Here is a 20,534-nt window from a genome sequence, read left to right on the forward strand (position 1 = left end):
AGGGGCTGCTGAGTAGCTGAGCTCACATGTCTATATGAATTTCTGAAGTTTTCCCAGTGAGCCAGTACACAAATAAAATTATCAGTGAATTGTTACATTTGGTGTTGTGCAGCAGAGGCCCTTTGAATAGATAGGAAGAAACTGTGAAGAAGTGTTTTGTGGGGACAAATCACAAAAGTCACAAAAGTGGTTGTGCTGATTTTGGTAGTGGGTTGCATGTGCATGATATCTGCTGGAGGGGCAACCCCCCCCCCAATACATAAATTCCTGCAACAACACAATGATAGACTGAAAGGCATTGCTTAGCAACTCGAATACATTTTATTGTGGTCTAGTTACTTGCAACGATTGAATGTGACTCAGCACTGCTGGGGGGGTGCGTTGGGATTGAACGGAATTAAGTACACTCGCTTCTAGACATGCTTCCTCAGCAGCTGTCAAGTGCTGAGGTTGTTGGGGGTGTGCACTGCGGAAGCTCAGTCAAGCAGTTAAGCTCACCACAGAAGACAGCCGTTGAGCAGAGTTGTCTTTTACTGGGCCAACACATACATCACACACAGTATTTACAGATGTTACAAGTAGTCTTCTCTCTCTGAGAACCTCTCTGCTGCAAAGTCCTTGCTGTGTTAAAGTTCCAAGCCAAATCCAATTGTTTGCAAAGTCCTGCAAAAACGGGTGGAGTTCTGAGTTCTGAAGTCTGGAACTTCCCCAACTCAAAGGATCTCTTCTTCAAAAACCCTTCAGCTGAATCCACAGCTCCAAAAGATGGCAGGAATTGTTGAAGGCTATCTCCTACCACAACAGGATGCTGCAACCTCAGCCCCTTTGATATGCAAGTTACATGCCAAATCTGCCCAGGAACACAGATAAAGAGAGTCACAAGATGCCTGCAGGTACATGGGGGGGGGGGGGGCGGAATGAATCATCTCTGCTGACTCATGGAGAAGTAACCCATTAACTGCATCCCTTAACACCAAGCCCGTATACCTTGGTTCTCAAACGCCTTGGTACTCAAACAACTTGGAACCCAAACACTGCAAACCCAGAAGTAAGTGATCTGGCTGCGAACTTTTTTCGGAAGCCGAACATGCTCCGTTTTGAGTGCCACACTTCTGTTTTGAGTGTCATGCTGAGGTCTGTCTGTTTTTGCTGTTTATTTTGCATTTTTGTTTTTGCGGCTTTTTTGTTTTGTTTTTGCGACTGTGTGGAACCCAGTTCAGCTACTGATTGATTGATTGATTGTGTGACTGCAGTACATTGTTTATTGCTTTCATTTTATGGATCAATGGTCTCGTTACATAGGAAAATCCATGTTAAATTGCTGTTTTAGGGGTTGTTTTTAAAAGTCTGGAATGGATTAATCCGTTTTGCATTACTTTCTATGGGAAAGCGTGCTTTGGGTTTGGAACGCTTTGGTTTTGGAATGGACTTCCGGAACAGATTAAGTTTGGAAGGGGAAAGAATGACCTATGAAGATTTATTGATAAGAATAGAAAATGGATGGAAATTGAGATCGTATGAAGAACTAAAAGATAGACTTACAGGCTGGCTGCAATATCATCAAATAAATGCGTTATGGAATGAAGATAAAAAGATAGGGATGAATGAAAAAAAATCTAAATACCAGATAGAAATATTAGAAAATAAAACCAAACTCCTATCTAAAATGTACAACTTTTTGTTAGAATGGGATACCAAAGACAAAGAGATAAAAGAGGTAATGGTAAAATGGGCAATGGACTTTGGTTATAACATAGAATACGATAATTGGGTGAAATTATGGAACAAAGGAATGAAATTCACGGCCTGCACCACACTTAGAGAAAACATGGAAAAAATGATGTATAGATGGTACATCACACCGGTGAAATTAGAGAAAATGTATAAAACCGGAAATAAAACCTGCTGGAAATGTAAGACTAAAGAAGGGAGCTTCTATCATATGTGGTGGACCTGTGAAAAAAATCCAAAAAAAAATTGGGAACTTATATATAATGAATTAAAAAAATAAATTTAAATACACTTTCTCTAAAAAACCGGAAGCCCTCCTATTGGGAATAATTGGGGACGAAATTAAAAAAGAAGTTCAGACACTATTCCAATATGCGACAGTAGCAGCCAGGATTTTAATCGCACAAAAATGGAAGAACCCAGATATCCCAACTATTAAAGAATGGCAAATAAAACTATTTGAATATGTTGAACTAGCAAAAATGACACAAAAAATTAGATTCCAAAAAGGTACAAAGTTTATTAGCGATTGGAGTAAATTCATAACATACATTGAAGGAAATTTCAGAAATTTAAAAACCACAGCGGGTATTACATAAATCTTACGATGTGTTCAGCTATAACTATGAAACTGCAGAAAAGGAAGACTTATTAAGAAGCCGGAAATCGGGAGGGAGGGAGGTCAACATGCGTATATAATAGAGATATTAATAAGATGTTGGAATTTTTTGAAAGATTGTAATGGAAATTTAGGCTAGATTATGTTGTGTAATTTAGGTTAGTATTTGTTGTGTACTTGTTGTTTGCTGTTGTTTATGAAGGAAAATGTATATAAAAATAATAATAATAATAAAGTTTGGTACCACTATATAGGTACAGGCCATTCCCCTCTTGCTATGTTGCTGTGTCTCTGGTAAATCCTCTCTCCCGTGAAACACAGCTTCCATCCAGCATGGGACTGTCTTGGTGGCTGCTGCCCATGGGGACTGGCAGGGCAGAGGAGCTACCAATAGGCAGAGCCAACTAATCCCAAGTTTTCAGAAGCATTACCGTCTCCAGCCATTATGGTTGGTCACCATTGAAAGCCAACATGAATGTGTCCATTCATTATTTAAAGCCATCCAAGTTGGTGACCGTCCGTGCGCTATCCAGGAACTTCTAACTATGGATGGGCAACTTCAAGGCCCCGTTTGCTCTCCCTTCTTGTGGTTCTTAAGAGCCAGTGTGGGGTAGTGGTTAAGAGTGGTGGATTTGTAATCTGGTGAACCGGGTTCGCGTCCCCGCTCCTCCACATGCAGCTGCTGGGTGACCTTGGGCTAGTCACACTTCTCTGAAGTCTCTCAGCCTCACTCACCTCACAGAGTGTTTGTTGTGGGGCAGGAAGGGAAAGGAGATTGTTAGCCGCTTTGAGACTAGGGTAGTGATAAAGCAGGATATCAAATCCAAACTCCTCTTCTTCTTCTTCTTCTTCTTCTTCTTCTTCTTCTTCTTCTTCTTCTTCTTCTTCATATTTCAACCAGACTCGGAACGCCAAACAGAGGACTGTTCTCTGTAGAGCAGGACACCCAGCCACCCTGGCAACCTCCTGTGCACTTTGTGAAAAGCTGTATACTGCCAGATAGGCGTGCACGTATGTGCACACTTGCTAGAGAGAGCACATATAATTAAATGCATGTTGCAGACATACGGTGATGAGTTATGGCAGGCGGGAGCTGGGAGTAGCCACACAATGAAACTGGAATATAAAACTGATCTAATTCAGGTTGCAAAGTATTTTTATGTTAGAAGTTTTAAGCCAAACCATGATGGATTTTAGTATTATTTTGGCTTATTTAACGTAAAGAAAGTCTTGATTTCTGGAGGCAGCGACTGCAGCCGGCTTTATGCAAGACCCACTGAGGCCCCTATATTCTGGCTAATATGTCTGAGGGCCGCAGTTAGAAAAAGAGATGATTATAGCACACTCATTAATTCTGCACGGTGCTGCATGAATGCAATAATGTGGCAAAAGCACATAGCAGAGGTGGCTATTGTGCCGTATGAAGGAATCTTATTTTATTTCATTGCTTTTTCGGAAGGATTCCCACCCCCGCCAGCAATCTCCAAGGTTTCAGGACAGGGTGTATCTGAATAGACCTTCTCTAATTGCTCGGTGATTTTGTCCTGGCGGAGGCAAAGGTCAGGTTTCTATTTGATCCATTTCGAATATTGCAAAAGACTTTGATACTGTCAGCCTGGTGTGAGTATTGACACAGTGAGGGGTCAACGGTCGGGCCAGGATATCTGATGTTCAAAAAGGCCTGTCCTTTGCTCTCTGAGAGGCCATAAAGGCAATGCCCAACAATTACATTTCTGCCCTTAGCTATTTGCAGCTTCCTATATAGTTTGGAAAATTCTCTCGCTCCCTTTCTCCCGTGTTTAAAGCAACAGTACATACATACAATCAATTCTAATCCAATAGAGCTACCAACTGAGATGAAGGTCTCCTCTAGGGAAGCGCTGGGGTCCCACTGCTGGCTGGTTTGCTCACTTACAGGAACATCATCACTGCAGACAGGAAGCTGCAGTTTTGCTCCATGCTCGATTCAAGGCAGAGTTGCCGGAAACAGCTGCTTCTGTGGGTCAGCGTCATTTGCCATCTGGAAGCCCCAGCTTCCATCTGCAAGGCTCTCTGCCCTTTCTTTATGGGTGAAAGAGGCTGGAACCTGGACTGTATCATCAGCTGGCAAGGACCAGAAGACACTGCTTTTCTGGCTGGTTTTTGTTTATAGTTAAGGAGCTAAGAAGAGTCTGGCCAAAGGCCCATCGAGTCCAGTATCCTCTTCTCAGTGGCCAAATCAGACGCTGATGGGGAGCTTGCAAACATGATATGGACTCAGCAATGCAGTCCCCACCTGCAACTGGTCTTCAGAGGCATACAGTTAAGGATATATTAGAAACTATTAGAAATTATATTGTCCATCAATAAATAACAATACCAAACAATTCAACTGAACCAATCTAGTTTAACAGCTCAAAGCTAAACAGGAGAGAGAATAATAGGTTGGTATCCATCTGTCTCCAGAGACACTGGAGTGCATCTCCAGGGATGGAATCAAACTGCACTGAAGTGACCTTCCCAGGGCGCAAACCTGGGCAGTGTACATAGAGGTCCTGGGCGGCCCAGACGACAAGACCCTCCTGTCAGCCTTGCTGATATGGTCCAAAGGAAAGCAGAGCAAGATGTTTGGTACCAGCTTGGCTGCAGGAGTTGCTAGAAGAAGGCATGCAAGCTGCCATCCAACTGCCTTAGGGACTCCACTCTGGATTTGTGTAGAGTTTACTCCTGAGGCTTGCCTTCTCCCCAAGATCACCTGCAAGGGACCAGAGGTTTAGGGTCAATGTCTTCCTTCTCCTAAATGGGCTAACTTCCCAGGTGGACGAGCCCCATCTGCCCTTCACTTCCCTCTAGTGTGGGAAGAGCCAGTGTGGTGTAGTGGTTAAGAGTGGTGGACTCGTAATCTGGTGAACCGGGTTCGCTTCCCCGCTCCTCCACATGCAGCTGCTGGGTGACCTTGGGCTAGTCAGACTTCTCTGAAGTCTCTCAGCCCCACTCCCCTCACAGAGTGTTTGTTGTGGGGTTGGAAGGGAAAGGAGAATGTTAGCCTCTTTGAGACTCCTTCAGGTAGTGATAAAGCAGGATATCAAATCCAAACTCCTCTTCTTCTTCTCTACAGCACATGCAGAAACCACCTCTTTGGCTGCAGGACCCACTATTGCTCTTGTCTGCTCAATGCATCAGAGCATGTCTTCACACAGAGAAGAAATCCTTAACTCACTGAGGGTTTGAGACCCATCAGCTACACTCACCTAGCCTAGTTTCATTGGTCATTCCTGGAGTGTGGCCCCTGTCGCATGCTGACAGAGGAAGCGGCGACATTTACAGCACTTTCACCACATCTTAGATGAGGATAATGTCCATTTCAAAAGCATGCTTCATAAAGAAAAATAAACCGTTTCAACTTGTTCCAAAAGAAACCAGCCGTCAAATTTCTTTCCTAACCTATGCAGAGCCTTGCAAGTCATTTGGAAATCATCTCTGACACACTTGCGCAGTCTTAACTAGGCTCACCCTGGATTACTGAGCTACATAGATCAATGGCCTGTTGCAGTCTAAGGCAGCTTCTTGCATTCCTAAAAATGGAGCCAGCCTTGATTATAGATCTGAGAAGCCCCAAAGGCCTTAAATATGACTGGCTGAATTGGTGCCACCCTCCGCTCCCTCGCCCCCCCCCCCACCGGCCACCCGTACCCAAAGATTCATTTCGTCTCCTGTGCAAACTGAGTGCCTGCTCTTACCATGAGGCTAAACACACCAATCTTTAATGTGCAAGGATATTCAAATTAAACCAAGAGAAGAGCCCCAACGAGGAGCTCTGAGTACTTCCCCAAGGAATGCCAGAACACAGAAGTGGAATTTACATGTGTCCTTCACTTCCTATTCACTGGCTTCTACAGAGAGCGCTGTGATCCTCTCTCCCTTCCCCCTCTCTAAAGGACTTCAGAAAATTATTTAACATCTCTCAACAGCACTACCCAAGCCCTCTGGCTGAGCTGACGAATGGAGTACCATCCCGCAAACTGCTGACACCTCTTAACAGCCTTTGCTGTGGACCTGCTTGCTCTGTGAAACGGGAAATCAGGCTTATGAATGGGGATGTGCAGTCCTGCTTAAAGCTTGAGAGTCTGATAATTAGAGGGAGTAAGGTTGCCGCGTGATACGGATGGGACGACATGACAGCTTGGCCTGCTCTTTCGCCTTTAAGTGAAGTTTGGTGTGCTGTCATCAGCTGAAAAATTAGACACCCTATTCCATCAGGGAAAAACCTGCTAAAGCTAGAGGCTGGGAAGGACTCCTGTCTAAAACCCAGGAATCCTTCGGTATGGACAGTACTGAGTTAGATGGACCGACGGTCCAACTCTGCATAAGTCTGAGTTCCTATGAGATTATTATTATTATTATTATTATTATTATTATTATTATTATTATTACCTCGTCCTTCTGGCTGGGTTTCCCCAGCCACTCTGAGCGGCTTTCAACAAAGTATTAAAATACAGTAGTCTGTTAAACATTAAAAACTTCCCTAAGGGGGGCTGCCTTCAGATGTCTTCTAAAAGTTTGGTAGTTGTTCTTCTCTTTGACATCTGGTGGGAGGGCGTTCCATAGGGCGGGTGCCATTACCGAGAAGGCCCTCTGGTAAACAGCTGCCCTGGACACAGAATTGACCTGCACCTCCATGGACACCTGTGAGTCCAGAATGACTCCCAGGCTGCACACCTGGTCCTTCAGGGGCACAGTTACCCCATTCAGGACCAGGGAGTCCTCCACACCTGCCCGCCTCCTGTCCCCCCAAAACAGTACTTCTGTCTTGTCAGGATTCAACCTCAATCTGTTAGCCACCATCTACCCTCCAACCGCCTATGAGTTCATAGAGTTTCAGCTGAACGTTTTATGCAGTTTTAACAGGGCTGGTTTTAACAGCTGCCTGAAATATGTTATTGCGTTGTTTAACGTTGTTCTAATAGAATTTTATTTTTTTGTGAGCCACCCTGGGCTCCCGTTGGGGAGGAAGGGCGAGTTATAAACACGAATGACTGAAGGGGCGCCTATATGTATGCAGAGAATATGCTCTGCCAGAGAACTAAAGGCCTTCTCTAATACCTGATAATAATGGTTTTTAAAAGAAGTTTGAGTGACCCAGACAAGGTCAGATAGAAGGAGGTGTCATTCTGTCAACCTTACTCTTCTTTTGCCTTTTGCAGCAGCCTGGCAGGCAGAAAGCAGGCCGGTGATTGGTTGATATCCAAAACGGTTTCACTGCTATCATTTTTGGATGCCGTGGCACTGTAAAAGGCAGAGTGGCATTGCCAGTCACAAGTTAGCAACTCTACTCACGCTGGGCAGGATTTCAGCATTTTAAATTGACTCACAGGCGTGTAATCACATGTCTTGCCACTGGTACGCAGGAAGGGCGCTGGTTTTCAGGGTCTAATTTAGACCTGGGTGTGAATCTACCAACAGTACTGCTGCGTAAGAAACATCCATCATATTAGAACCCAGTTTTTGCAATTGTGTTTCCCCCCATCAACTTGCCTTGCTAGCAAACCTTGAGTGACGACATGTTCATAGCAATGGCCCTACGCCTGAGCTCTGTTCTGGCACATGTTTTTGAGAATGGGGCTCGGACCTGATCTCACACTATAGGAGAAAGCAGTGCTTTTTTTCTAAAAAAATGTTTAGGGGTACTCTCATTTTGATTCAAAAACCCCCACCATTTTATAGTTCAAATCAGGAAAAATAAATAAAGTAAGTGGACAAAAGTACAAAGATTCACAAAATGTTTAGGGGTATGTGTACCCCTCCGTACTCCCAGCGGGGGGAAAAGCACTGGGAGAGAGTGTCCCTGAACATATGTTAAGTGCCATTCCCCTTTATTTTGTGTAAGATTAAGGAGTGTTGCTGCCTTGAAAGCATTCACTCAAGGACACTTGCTTGTGATGCAGCCTATGTTGTTTTTGGAGAATCCAGCCCAGCCCACAAATCCTCGATGTGTGGAGTAACCATTTTATGCATTGCCCAAAAGGGGGGCAGATTCACATATCATTTTCCTATGGAAATGCACTTCGTTAGATGAGAGTTTACCACAATGAGGAAGGGCCCACACAATCTGCAGCCCAGGTGCAGAGGCAGATTTCATACCATCCAACACTTCTCTGATGAAAATAGGGATGTCCTATTCAATAATAATAATAATAATAATAATAATGTCCCACCCTTCTGACTAGGTTGCCCCAACCACTCTGGGTGGCTTCCAATATATGGAAAAACATAATAAAACGTTAAACATTTTTAAAAAATCCCTATACTGGGCTGCCTTCAGATGTCTTCTATAAGTTGTATAGTTACTTATCTCATTGGCTTGGATGTGTGTGTGTGTCTCAAAACGTCATACCCTCCAACATTTCTCTGATGAAAATAGGGACGTCCTAAAGAAAAGCTGGATCAAATCAGAAACTGGGATGGCTTCTGCAAATCTGGGACTGTCCCTGGAAAACAGGGATATTTTGAGGGTCTGGGATTTAGGGAAGCGTGACTGGTTTGGCCACACTGGACACAGAGCCTGGGGGGGGGGTGCTGCAACTATAATGTAGAATAGAAGGCAAGGGATGCCCAATTTTGGCGTCACACAGGGCACCACTGAAATTTGAGACCCCCAAATCTGCTACTAACTGTAGACGACCAACTTCCAGGCCTCTTTTGCTGTCTGTCTCTTCTGATGATCTTTAAACCAAGCAACAGCCCTTTAAGTAGAGAACTTCCAAAAGAGGAGTGTCCTCTGTAAATAGGGCAGGTAGCTTTAGTGTAGTGCTTGTGGTTTAGGACACCTGGTGTGCTTTTGTGGAGTTGGAAGCAGCTGCTGCTTGTGAGTCATATCCTCACCTTTCTCCTAATTTCCATGTCCCCACCTCCTTCCACTCACCTCGCCCTTTTGCCCTGGGCCTCTCCCTTTCCTAGTCCTCTTGAGCGATGCCTCTGTTCTCTGCCCCAGCCAGCTGCATCCTGCCAAAGGTCCTACAGGTATTTCTGGGCAACCCAGGCAGCAATGTGTATGATCAGACAGCCTTGCATCACTTCCGTTCCCTCCGTAAGACATTCTGCTTAGAGAACAGGGGTCTCCTCCTCAAGGAAGGAGGTAAATGTCTTGCAACTTGTTTGAGCAGGTCTTGAGGGGCAGTGGAAAGATAACAGAGCCACAGCACAGTGGCAGAGATGTTCTGCCTTTGGATGGAGGGCAGAAATGTCTGGGGGCTTGCCTTCACTGATTTGGTCAAAGGCAAGAGAACCTATCACTAGAAGCTGGTTCAACAAGTGAGGGGATCTGCCCATTAAGACCTGACCTTGTGGCTATTGCCTCGCTTTCCCCCCAAAGAAGCAGAGCTTGGTGCTGATGGTGGGTGAGGATTTGAAAGGGCAACAGAGGAGCCAGGAGATACAAAACTGGAATTCTTTGGGGAAATTTAGTGTGCAAAGCTCAGGATATTGTGAAAGATCTTTTGTGGGTGCACACGCTTTCACTTTCCTGTGTTATTTGCACAGGTGTGGATCAAGAACAGGTAAGATTAAGTAATATGTGAATCATTGGCTAATCTGATTGCCATCCATATTTGCATACGGAAAGTGACTTGCGAGGATCGCCTAGAGAAATGTAAATCACAAAAGGACCCAAATCTCTCAGTCCAAATGTTCTTCAGCCATTTACAATGCTGGGAGGGAGGAGGTTTGTTTGTTTAAATAAATAAGGTGTGTGTGTAGGAGAAATCTGGCTGGCAGATCTTCAAAAAGTCTCATCAGACAGTGAATAAGATCAGAATATCACAGAATGACTCAGCCTAATGTAAAGGAGCCCCGAGCCTTAAAGCTTCCTTTAAAAACTCTATAACTTTAAGATCATATATACTAAAGTAGTTCTGATTCAGTTTGCATTGAATTTGGACTGGGTTTGTTTATTTATGTTTATTTGGATTTATTTGTTTATTTGGATAAAGTTAGGATTCCTAACTTTTTTCTTTTAACAGGGCAGACACAGCAGCTGTGCGTGTAACAATATAGCAAGATATTCCAGTAGAGATGGAGAAGTTGCGATCCTTTGGATGCTATTGGACTCCCATCATCCCCTAGTCAGCATGGATAATGGTGAGGAATAACTGGAGCTTTTTTCTCAGAGTTGGCATCTGTCTGTCTCAAAAGACAATGGAGGAGAGTGCACATTTGCTGATGAAGTCAAACCGTTGGAAGTTTACAGCGCCAGCTGTGGCTGTAGAAACCGATACAGGAGAGACATGTTTTGTTGCAGCTGGGGTAAATGAAGGTACCCGATTGTGCTTTTGCAGATGCACCGTGACAGTTCTTCTGCGCTTCTCCCAGCCATTATTCCTCCTCTGGTCATTGCTGTGGATACACGACTTGACTGCCTGTCTCCAGGCACTGTGGTTGTTTGGAAGGGAGTGATGTTGCCAGCCTTTATGTCGCATCTGCAGAAGTCTTTGTAACACAGAGTTGGTCTGCCAACAGGCCTGGTGCCTGAAGCCAGCTCCCCACAGAGCACATCCTTGGGGATCCTGTCATCTTCCATTCTGTGGATATGATCAACCCAGCATAGATGTTTCTGAGACAGGAGTGCAAATATGCTGGGAATGTGGGCTTAGGAGAGCACATCTTTGTTTGAGAATCTGTCTTGCCATGTGATGCCCAAAACCTTCCTTGTGGGAATGTTCAGGGTGGCAGGAGAGGATATATTATTTATGAATATCCTTCCTAACTTGAGCTAGCAAGTTCCTTTCTGTAGCAGAGTTACATTCCCCTTTTATATGCACAGCAGATAGATAGCTGGTTGCAGGCTCGTGTGAACCTCTCACTATTATACAATTCAATCTGTCTCAGATTGAAACTTACGAGCAACGTACAATTCAATCTGTCTCAGATTGAATTGTACGTTCCTTGTAAGTTTCCTTGAATTTCCTTGAAAGAATAAAGACGAGACAATCTTATTCAAAGTCGATAAAAAAGTTTACTCACATCAGTTCACAGTTAGGCAGACTTAGTTATAAATATGTACATGTGGAGCTACCCTACATGGGGGAATAATCCCAGTGCTTCTGCTAGCTGAGAGCTAGCAGAGCAGGCCTACCTATAAGCTGGTCAAACGAAGAAGGAAGTTAAAAAGAGGGGTGTGTGATGCGTGACTCATCCTTTTGTTACCTGGACAGGTTAAGTCACGCCCACCTTCTATCACATGCAGAAGGAAGGATGCTCCAGCCAGGAGGAACAGGAAGTTTTGACTGGCTGGACCAAACATTCCCTCGCATGTCTTCTCTAGCATTACAAGGAATGTTGTACTTGACTGCTTCTCATGGATCACATCCCACATTCCTGACATTCAACAACACGTGGAGGAGCAAAAGTGCCTCTCATCACTGTCCTGCAACACTTATGCCATTTCAGAGCTTGAACAAAAACATTAAAACCTGCAGATGACTGCAAATAAAGTTCCCGTTTACACAGGAACAGACGTTGGAAATAGGATTCAAACAATAGGAAAGAAGGTGCTGCTGTTTCTCAGATATTTTTAGGCTCTGGGCCTGGAGTTGGCAGCACTAATAATAATAGATGGAGGCCCTTTTACCACCTGTGGCATGTAATTATAGCTTTACCTGTCTTATACAAAATGAAAACTTTTCAGTCTTGAAGGTAGCATGATAATACAGTAGTGTCACTGCAACCTGAGGTGTGCACATTCAACTATAATCTCCTACTAGGGTTGCCATGTTTTTACCAGCCTTGCTCATGTGCCTTTAACAGGAGAATCTTGGTGGGCAGGGACCTCAGAGGACATCTAGCTCAGCCTCTCTACTGACACAGGAACTCTGTTGCTACAGCTACTGATGCTGTGGATAGGTAGCCAGCCATTTTCCACTTTAAAATAATAATTAAAAAATGAAGAAAATCCACCACCTTCTGAGGCAATCTGTTCCTCAGCTGTTCATCTTAATGGATAGTCTAAATTCAATTTCTTTTTAATTTGAACCCATTGTTTAGGTCCCACCCTGTGAAACGACTGAAAGCAAATTCACTCCATTATCTTTGCGGCAGACATTCAAATATTTGAAGGTGGTGATCGTATCACCTCTTAGGGGCTTCTCCAGACATCCTTTTTTATAACACTTTTGATTTGTGCCCATTATGTTATTGGGGCGGTCATACGCAATCCCACTTTAATACTGTTTGTACCTGCAAAAGTTTTTTTGGGGGGGGGTCGTGCTTCTTCATTTCCCATTGGCGCATATCCCATAACTTCCTGCTGAAACACTGTTGCTTTTTATACCACAAATGTTTACTTTTGTGCTGCTTACGTTGCACTATAGCCCCTAATGTGGTAGCATTGGGTATGCATCGCATCACAAACCAAAGCAGGATAAATCCACCACCTATGGCTGTGTCGAGACTACGTTGCAAAACACGAGCCGCAATAAAACCCCAGTCTGGAGGGAAGCCTCTGTCTGGCACGAAAAGCTTTCGCTATCATTTTTTCTCCATACCACTGAAATATTTCCCTGCTTGATTTCTGTGTGCCAGGCTGCTGTTAAAAAGTCCAGGAGCAGGGCCAGTTTAGAAAGCTGGCAATCCAAATCCTGCTATAACTCAACCAAGTTTCCCCAATCAAGTACTTCAGTCTGAGCTAAGCAGTGCCACCAGCCAAAGATGGCAGGCAAAGTTTTTGAAATATTAGTGTGAATCAAGAGTTTTTGAATCAGCTTTGGAACATGTGGCATCTGACTGTGTCTCACGCTGCCCCCGCTATAAGGTACATGTTTATGACTTGGCTAATAATAGCGTTGAACAGCTGGAAACAGAAACAATGTCTAGAGCACAAGCGGCCCTGCCTGATGAATGACCGTGTGGTCAGGGTGGTAAATGTTGTTTTTTCCACATTGGGTTCATGGAGTCACCCACTGAAGCCTCATGTGTCAGGGGGTCATATTTTGGGTTGGCATGTGGTTTTGCATATGGCAAAGTTCTGCAGAGCAAATAGAAAACGCCAGATCTAGAGATTCTGCCAGGATACTAATTCTGAATAAAAGTGATGTGCTTTAATTCTTTTAAGCGGGGGCTGCATTGGGTAGACCGCCTCATCCCTTGTCACGTGTTCCCTGAGTTGTGCTTGGCAGAATTCTGTCTGTTTGGGCAGAATTCTCTCTCCCGTCTATTTATTTACTCGTTTTGTTTCTGAAGCGCTCTCCATAAAAACATCCCGAAGCGACTTCACAATAAAAACATCAGCAATAAAAGCATATTTCAAAAACAATTTCAAGTCCAGTGAAGATATGGACTGGAATAAAAAAAAACCCCTCTACTTAAAAGGCTTTTTGGAAAAGGGAAGTCTTCAAGAGTCACTGCAAAGATAATACAGAAGGGGCCTGTCTGATATGTAACAGCAAGGAGTTCCAAAAGTTAGATCCTGATTCTGACACTGGAACAGACCTCCTGATGGTTGCATAGGTCTTCCTGGAAAGAGAAATGGAAGAAGAAGAAGAAGAGTTTGGATTTGATATCCTGCTTTATCAGTACCCGAAGGAGTTTCAAAGCAGCTAACAATCTCCTTTCCCTTCCTCCCCCACAACAAACACTCTGTGAGGTGAGGCTGAGAGACTTCAGAGAAGTGTGACTGGCCCAAGGTCACCCAGCAGCTGCATGTGGAGGAGTGGAGACCTGAACCCAGTTCCCCAGATTACGAGTCCACCGCTCTTAACCACTACACCACACTGGCTGGAGGGGAGGAAGGGAGTTTCACCTGATGATTTTCTGCCTCTAAGGCCCAATAACCCTGCTGGGGGACAAAGCTCACAACTAGAGAAGATTGGGCACTGTGTTTAATTCATGTATGATGAATCTGAGGAGCATCTATCAAGCATGAGTTGTGAGTACGTTCTCAGCCCAATGGGCTCCTCATCCTTTTGCAGGATTCCAGGTAATCCGTGTTTACATCTTGCTGTTACGAAGCAAAACTGAAGCAGGATTTGACCTTGACTCTGCATGCATACCCTGTCATGACATCATCCTATAATGTTTTGTTCTGCACCCAAAGCATCTTCTGTGTAGAAGATACCAGATGTAAAAAAAAAATCACTGTAAGTCATTTATGCCTGTGATTTAAAAGCATGCTTGCAGTGTTTCTCAAACTTCAGTCCCCGACTGTTGTTGGAGTACAACTCCCATCATCCCTAGCTAGCAGGACCAGCGGTCAGGGATGATGGGAGTTGTAGTCTAACAACAGCTAGGGACCCAAGTTTGGTAAGGCTGAGAAACCATGGAGAGCCATTGCCAGATATTGTAAAAAGGTAAAGGGACCCCTGACGATTAGGTCCAGTCGTGGCTGACTCTGGGGTTACGGCGCTCACTTCGCTTTATTGGCTGAGGGAGTCGGTGTACAGCTTCCGGGTCATGTGGCCAGCATGACTAAGCCACTTCTGGCGAACCAGAGCAGCGCACGGAAACGCCGTTTACTTTCCCGCTGGAGAGGTACCTATTTATCTATTTGCACTTTGACGTGCTTTCGAACTGCTAGGTTGGCAGGAGCAGGGACTGAGCAACGGGAGCTCACCCCATTGTGGGGATTCGAACCGCCGACCTTCTGATCAGCAAGTCCTAGGCTCTGTGGTTTAACCCACAGCACCACCCGCATCCTGCCAGATATTGTAGATAATATTAAACTAAATGTACCAATGGTCCGACTTGCTATAAAGCACCTTTCTTTAAGCCTATATAAGGTCCAATGACATCTGGAGACCCCACAGGTTATACATCACCTCACCCAACAACCAACTCTGTTCAAGGAGAAAAGTAGCAGCTGTTTAGTGATGCAAAAGTTTAGGCAGCTACATCTCACTACTGGGGGAAAAAAAGAAAAGAAACACCAATATTTTCCCTTCCCAAGCAATATCCAGTTGTGATCAACCAGCCTAGCTGTAGTGCTAATTTGTAAAAGAGAAGAGACCACTTTAATTTGCTCCAAGCAATAGAATAATTTTGACTGAGCGCCCTCATTCCATAAATTCACATTAGAAAACATGCTTTTGTTTGTCTCTCCGTTTCTCTTTATAGTTAGCAAGAACAGCTCAAGGCAAATGCTATTTTAAGGTGGAATCCCACAGAATGAAGCACTTCACAAGGCAGCCTTAAATCGTTTCTCATATAATTTTTGCATTTTAACCATCACCCCACAGAAGTTTACCCTTGACATATTTGCCATCGCCTCAGTGCCGCTTGGGAACAAAATAAATATCACGGGGTATTGAGACTGCACATGATAGTTGGCTATTGGATTTGGGGTGTGGATCTTGCAGGTTAACAACTACAGATAAACTGAGGCTGCATACGCAATATACTGCGGAAACACCTTGGAAACACATTTCCCCCTCAAAGAATTCTGGGCACTGTAGTCTGTTAAGGGTCACTGGGAATAGTGAGGGGGAAACTACAGTTCCCAGAATTCTCCTAAGGAACAGAACGTGGTTTGAATATCCTTTAAAGATGTGTACAGACTGATTTGGATAGCTAGTAAAGGTAAGGTTGCACACAAAGAATCTTTGCGCCTGGGTCTTTGAGCACCACATTCCATTTGTTCCTGGTAATGAGGCAACAGACTGTTGTTTAGATTTCTGACTCTCACTGCTGATGTTACGAGAGCTGGATGAAGATATATATTCAGGGGCTTTCGATGGCAATTGAAAGTGATTTGTTGAAGGGCAGGGTCGGGGATTGGCAAACAAAACGGGCCTGGGAAGGAATGGGTAGGAGAAGTTGTGGCTGAGTTATCTGCCTGCCACACAGAGAGATTTAAAGGCATATATGGCTGTATAATGGCTTTGAATTTCACAGATCTGTACAACTGTGTGTTCACATTAGTGGCTTAAATGGCAGAGAGGTGACCTCACTCCCACCCACTGCACACTGCTGAGTTCCAGGTTGCATTTCCAGAGTGTTGTTCACATTTATTATTTATTAAATTTGTATATGGCCCTTCATCAGAAGATGGCAAGGCGGTTCACAACATAAAAATACAAATTGAAAACACCAAACAAACAAAGTAACCCTCCCCTCACAAGAACATTTAGAAGGTCATAAAATGTTTAACCAGCCCAAGGCCTGGTAATAGAGAAACATTGGTGCCCGACAGCTAAAATATGTAGTGAAGAAGCCAAGCAAGCCTCCCTGGGCAAAACATTCTGCAAACAGGGAGCCACCACAGAAAAGGTCTTTTCTCATGTTGTCACCTTCTGGACCTTTCGTGGATAGGGCACATGAAGAAGGGCCTTAGATGATGAGCACAGGTTGGTTCCTATGGTGGGAGGTGCTCTTTGAGGTACTGCGGTCCTGAGCTATTTAAGGCTTTATAGTTCAAAACCAGCACTTTTGAGTTGCGCCCAGAAACTAATTGGCAGCCAGTGCAGCCAGGCCAGGGTTGGCAGTATATGCTCACACCTTCTTGCCCTGGCAAGCAACCTAGCACCAGCTGAAGTTTCTGAGCAGTCTTCAGAGGCAGCCCCACATGTAACAACACATTGCAGTAATCTAACCTTGAGGTTACCAGCACATAGGCAACAGAAGTTCGGCTGCTCCTGTCCAGACAAGGGGCACAGCTGGGCCACCAGCCGAAGCTGACGGAAGGCACTCTGCGCCACTGAGGTCATGCATGTGCGACAGCTGTCTCAAATGTGCACACCATTCTTAAGTACAACATGAATGCAGCTTAATTTTTCTAGTTGGATTGAAGATGGTTGGAGAAGAAAAATGCACCCCATCACATTATTGGTCAAGGAACGAAAGGACTGATATGGATTGTGGCTCACGCTCCGTGGATGCGGTTTCAAAAACTAGCAATGGGAGCACATTTGGAGTAAGTGGAGATTTGACCATGCTCTAGCTGTTCCCCGTGTTTTGCTGGCCTTGCTTCCTTCCCTGACATACAGAAATTTGGAAGGTGACACATTCTGTTATCCTTGTGCCTGCAAACACATCACTTCTTCATGCTGAGGTGCTGTGATAAAGGTGGAAGAGCAGGGCCAGGTAACAGAGGTAGTGGCAACTCTGCAGACTGATGTATGTGAAGCAATTTGGATGACCTCTACTCTTCTGTTTTCCAGCTAGCTTGTTATACGTTTCAAGGCAGCTGCATCTTTTTCTTCTCTGTTCCCCGTGTCCGCCAAGTAGAGACCTTGGACGCAGGTGCCTTGAATGTGGCTTGACACAACCATTACTTAATTTGAGTTCAAGATTGCAGGATCATCTGCTGAGACCACCTTCCCTCCAGCGTCAATTTATACCGGTAATAAACACCATTTCCTCTCCCCCCGGGTTCTGTTTCCCCACACACTCCTTATCAGTTCAGTTTATTGGTCAACCAAATGGCAGGGTAGAAGGTTTTTGCATTTTATGGACGTACAAATTAGGGATTTGTACATCAGATATGGACAAATATTACCGGTAATTGCGTTTCGACATAGGACTCCGTGTAAGACATGTATTGGTCTGTTAAACTAAGCGAAGCGAGGCTTTGGATATAATTTGCCCAGGTTTCTACTTGTCAGCCTGTTTGTACTAGATTTATTTTATACATATTTGTAAAATGCACTTTGCCCCCAGGCAGACTGCAGGGCAGTTTCTTCCCAAATAAAATAGCAATAAAATCAATACAGAGTTAAACACAATTGTAGTGAAGGCCAGAAGATTAAAATTCAAAAACTGAGAAACCCTGGGAGGACAAAAAAACGTATTTACATAGTACCAAAATGATAGCAACACAGGTGCCAGGCAGGGGTCTCTGGGGAAGGAATTATGTTCCGTAAATATGGGGCCACCACTGAGAAGATCCTCTCCTTAGGTTAAGCAGATAGTAACTAAGTTAGCAGTGGGATCTGGAAGAGACTCTAAGAAGCTGACCTCACAGCAGAAGGTTGGTATGAAGCAATGAATTTTGCTACATGCCTAGATGCCATGTGATGTGCTAGCTAATTCCATTGAACACTGAAAGCATGGCCTTCAAACACAGCTGTTTCCTATCTCTGCCAGCCCCCAACAGCCTAGTACAATTATTGCTGTATTTTACAAAGTATTGTGCTTCTTGGAATGTATAAACCCCTCTGAGATTTGATTTGGTTAACGGTGGGACTGAACTAAAACTAGTATTTCAGTAACTTTTGTTGGCTTGTTTGCAAGGCTGGTGTGATCCTCATACAAAAAGCCTTCTAACCTATTGGATGGCGATCACAATATTGAATTCCAGAAGCTTTCTGGCTGGTGGTCCTGTAAAAGGTTGAGGTGGTTCTAAATTGATTTTATTACACTGGTGTGAGTCAGTTCTGAGCATGTATAGCTGGTTTTATGGCTTATGTTGCACACACTATGTATTATTAATTAATATTATTAACAAGTTTGTGTTCTGTGATTGTACAGAAGTCACCTTTGGAGGGTAGCGACAGCTTATAAATCTATGTATTATCCACCTATCCTGATGTATCAGAATTGTATCATTTTTGTCTCAGTTTGGACTTTCTGTCCATTAAAATTTCATTCACTTGGGAGCAAATCCAACTGAATTCAGCGGCAGTTCCTTCGGGGTAAACATGCATGGGATCAGGTCTCCACTTTTGCTTTGCAGTTCTGTCAAGTCTCTAGAACTTCCTAGACGGAGCTCATTTGATACTCGCGGGCGAATTTGAGCTTCGGGAGACAACCCTCCAGCCCACAATCGCTTGACAAAACTGCCTTGCAGCTCAATGTGCCAAAAGGCTACGCAAGCTTTGCTGGGATGTACCATATGCTGATACGGGAGTCCGCGCGGTAGAGGGCGCACGTATAAACTTGTCTCCCTATCGAAGAAACGAGGAGCGAACTTGCTCCTTTTTCCTCAATCTCCTCCAAAAGCCAGTTTTTCCTTTATTTTTTTTATCTCGCCCCGCCATGAAGAGGTTCGCTTGGGTTCGACAGATCTGACTCCCTTATTTTAACTGCAGTTGATTCGCTACTTGATCTTTCCAAAAGAACCCAGATTGGATAGCCCGATTGCGTTTTGGGGAGGAGGGAGAAAGAGGTGTCTCTTTAAATAAGCACCAGTGCTATTGAAATATTTGGTGGCAGGGAGTTTAAAGACGAGGGCAAGCGGGATTTACTAACCCCCGTCCCCCGAAAGCGCTCCGGCAGCCCCAACTTGTGCATGCTTACTCAGAAGTAAACCCTCCGAACTCAGTGTGGGTCCGACTCCTAAATCGCTACCCTTAAAATTGCTACCTGGGCCTTCTGCTTAATCTGAGAGCAAACCACACTGGCCACCCAGCGCGATTTCAGCGGCAACCGCTCACCTCGCTGGGAGGAAGCAAGTCCCTCTGAGCACACGGGGGCTTACTCCCGAGTAGACCCGTTTAGCAGGCTTGCACCGTGGCTGTACACAGGTAGCATCGGGCTGCCGGTGCTGACTTAACGGTTCCGTGCACGGTTTTGCTCGGGAGCAAGCGCCGCCAAGGGTTTGATGGCAGGCTTCGGCGCGGCCCTACGAGACACGACCTGCAAGGAAACGCGGGCCAGCAACTCATCCCCGGAGCGCCGCCGTCTCGCAGCAATTGTTTCCAGCTGCTACGCCCTTCTCCCTCCCCCTCCTCTTGCTGACTCGGCTGGGATCTCCGCTGCCCCGAAGGCGAACCGGAGCGCATCTTTCCCTCTTCCCGGGCACTCCCACCCTCAACAATCGCTAAACACGTTGGCGGTGCCCTAGGCAACCGGTTCTTGTTGCTGCCTGCACTGGGGCCGGGGTGGAGTTTTTTGGGGGTGGAGGGTTGTGGGTGCCGAATTCCCAGAGACTTGGATGGGTGTGCGTGAGTGTCCCCCCCTCCATCCACACTTAGGGTCCTCCCTTTAAATCAGTGTCTCTTTCTGATTGCAGGTTTGGAGGAGGGGGGGGGGCAGGCCGTTTCCTCTTGCAGCTGGTATCCCCTCGAGCAAATCACCCCACGCACCCACCAAGCAAGGAAGCCACCGGGCACGCACCTTCCGAGAGGGGTGGGTATAGAAGGGGGGTGGGGGTGGGAAGGAGGAAGAGAAGCTTCCACGGCCATTGGATCTACCGCAAAGCTGTATCCTCCGGCTCGAGGGGGGTTATGAATGGGTGCAGCGGAAGCACCTCCCCCTCCGGACGTGACGCCCAGCCAATCGG

This window comes from Podarcis pityusensis (assembly GCF_964106645.2).
Source record: "Podarcis pityusensis genome assembly, chromosome: 7".
In the NCBI taxonomy this organism is placed as follows: domain Eukaryota; kingdom Metazoa; phylum Chordata; class Lepidosauria; order Squamata; family Lacertidae; genus Podarcis; species Podarcis pityusensis.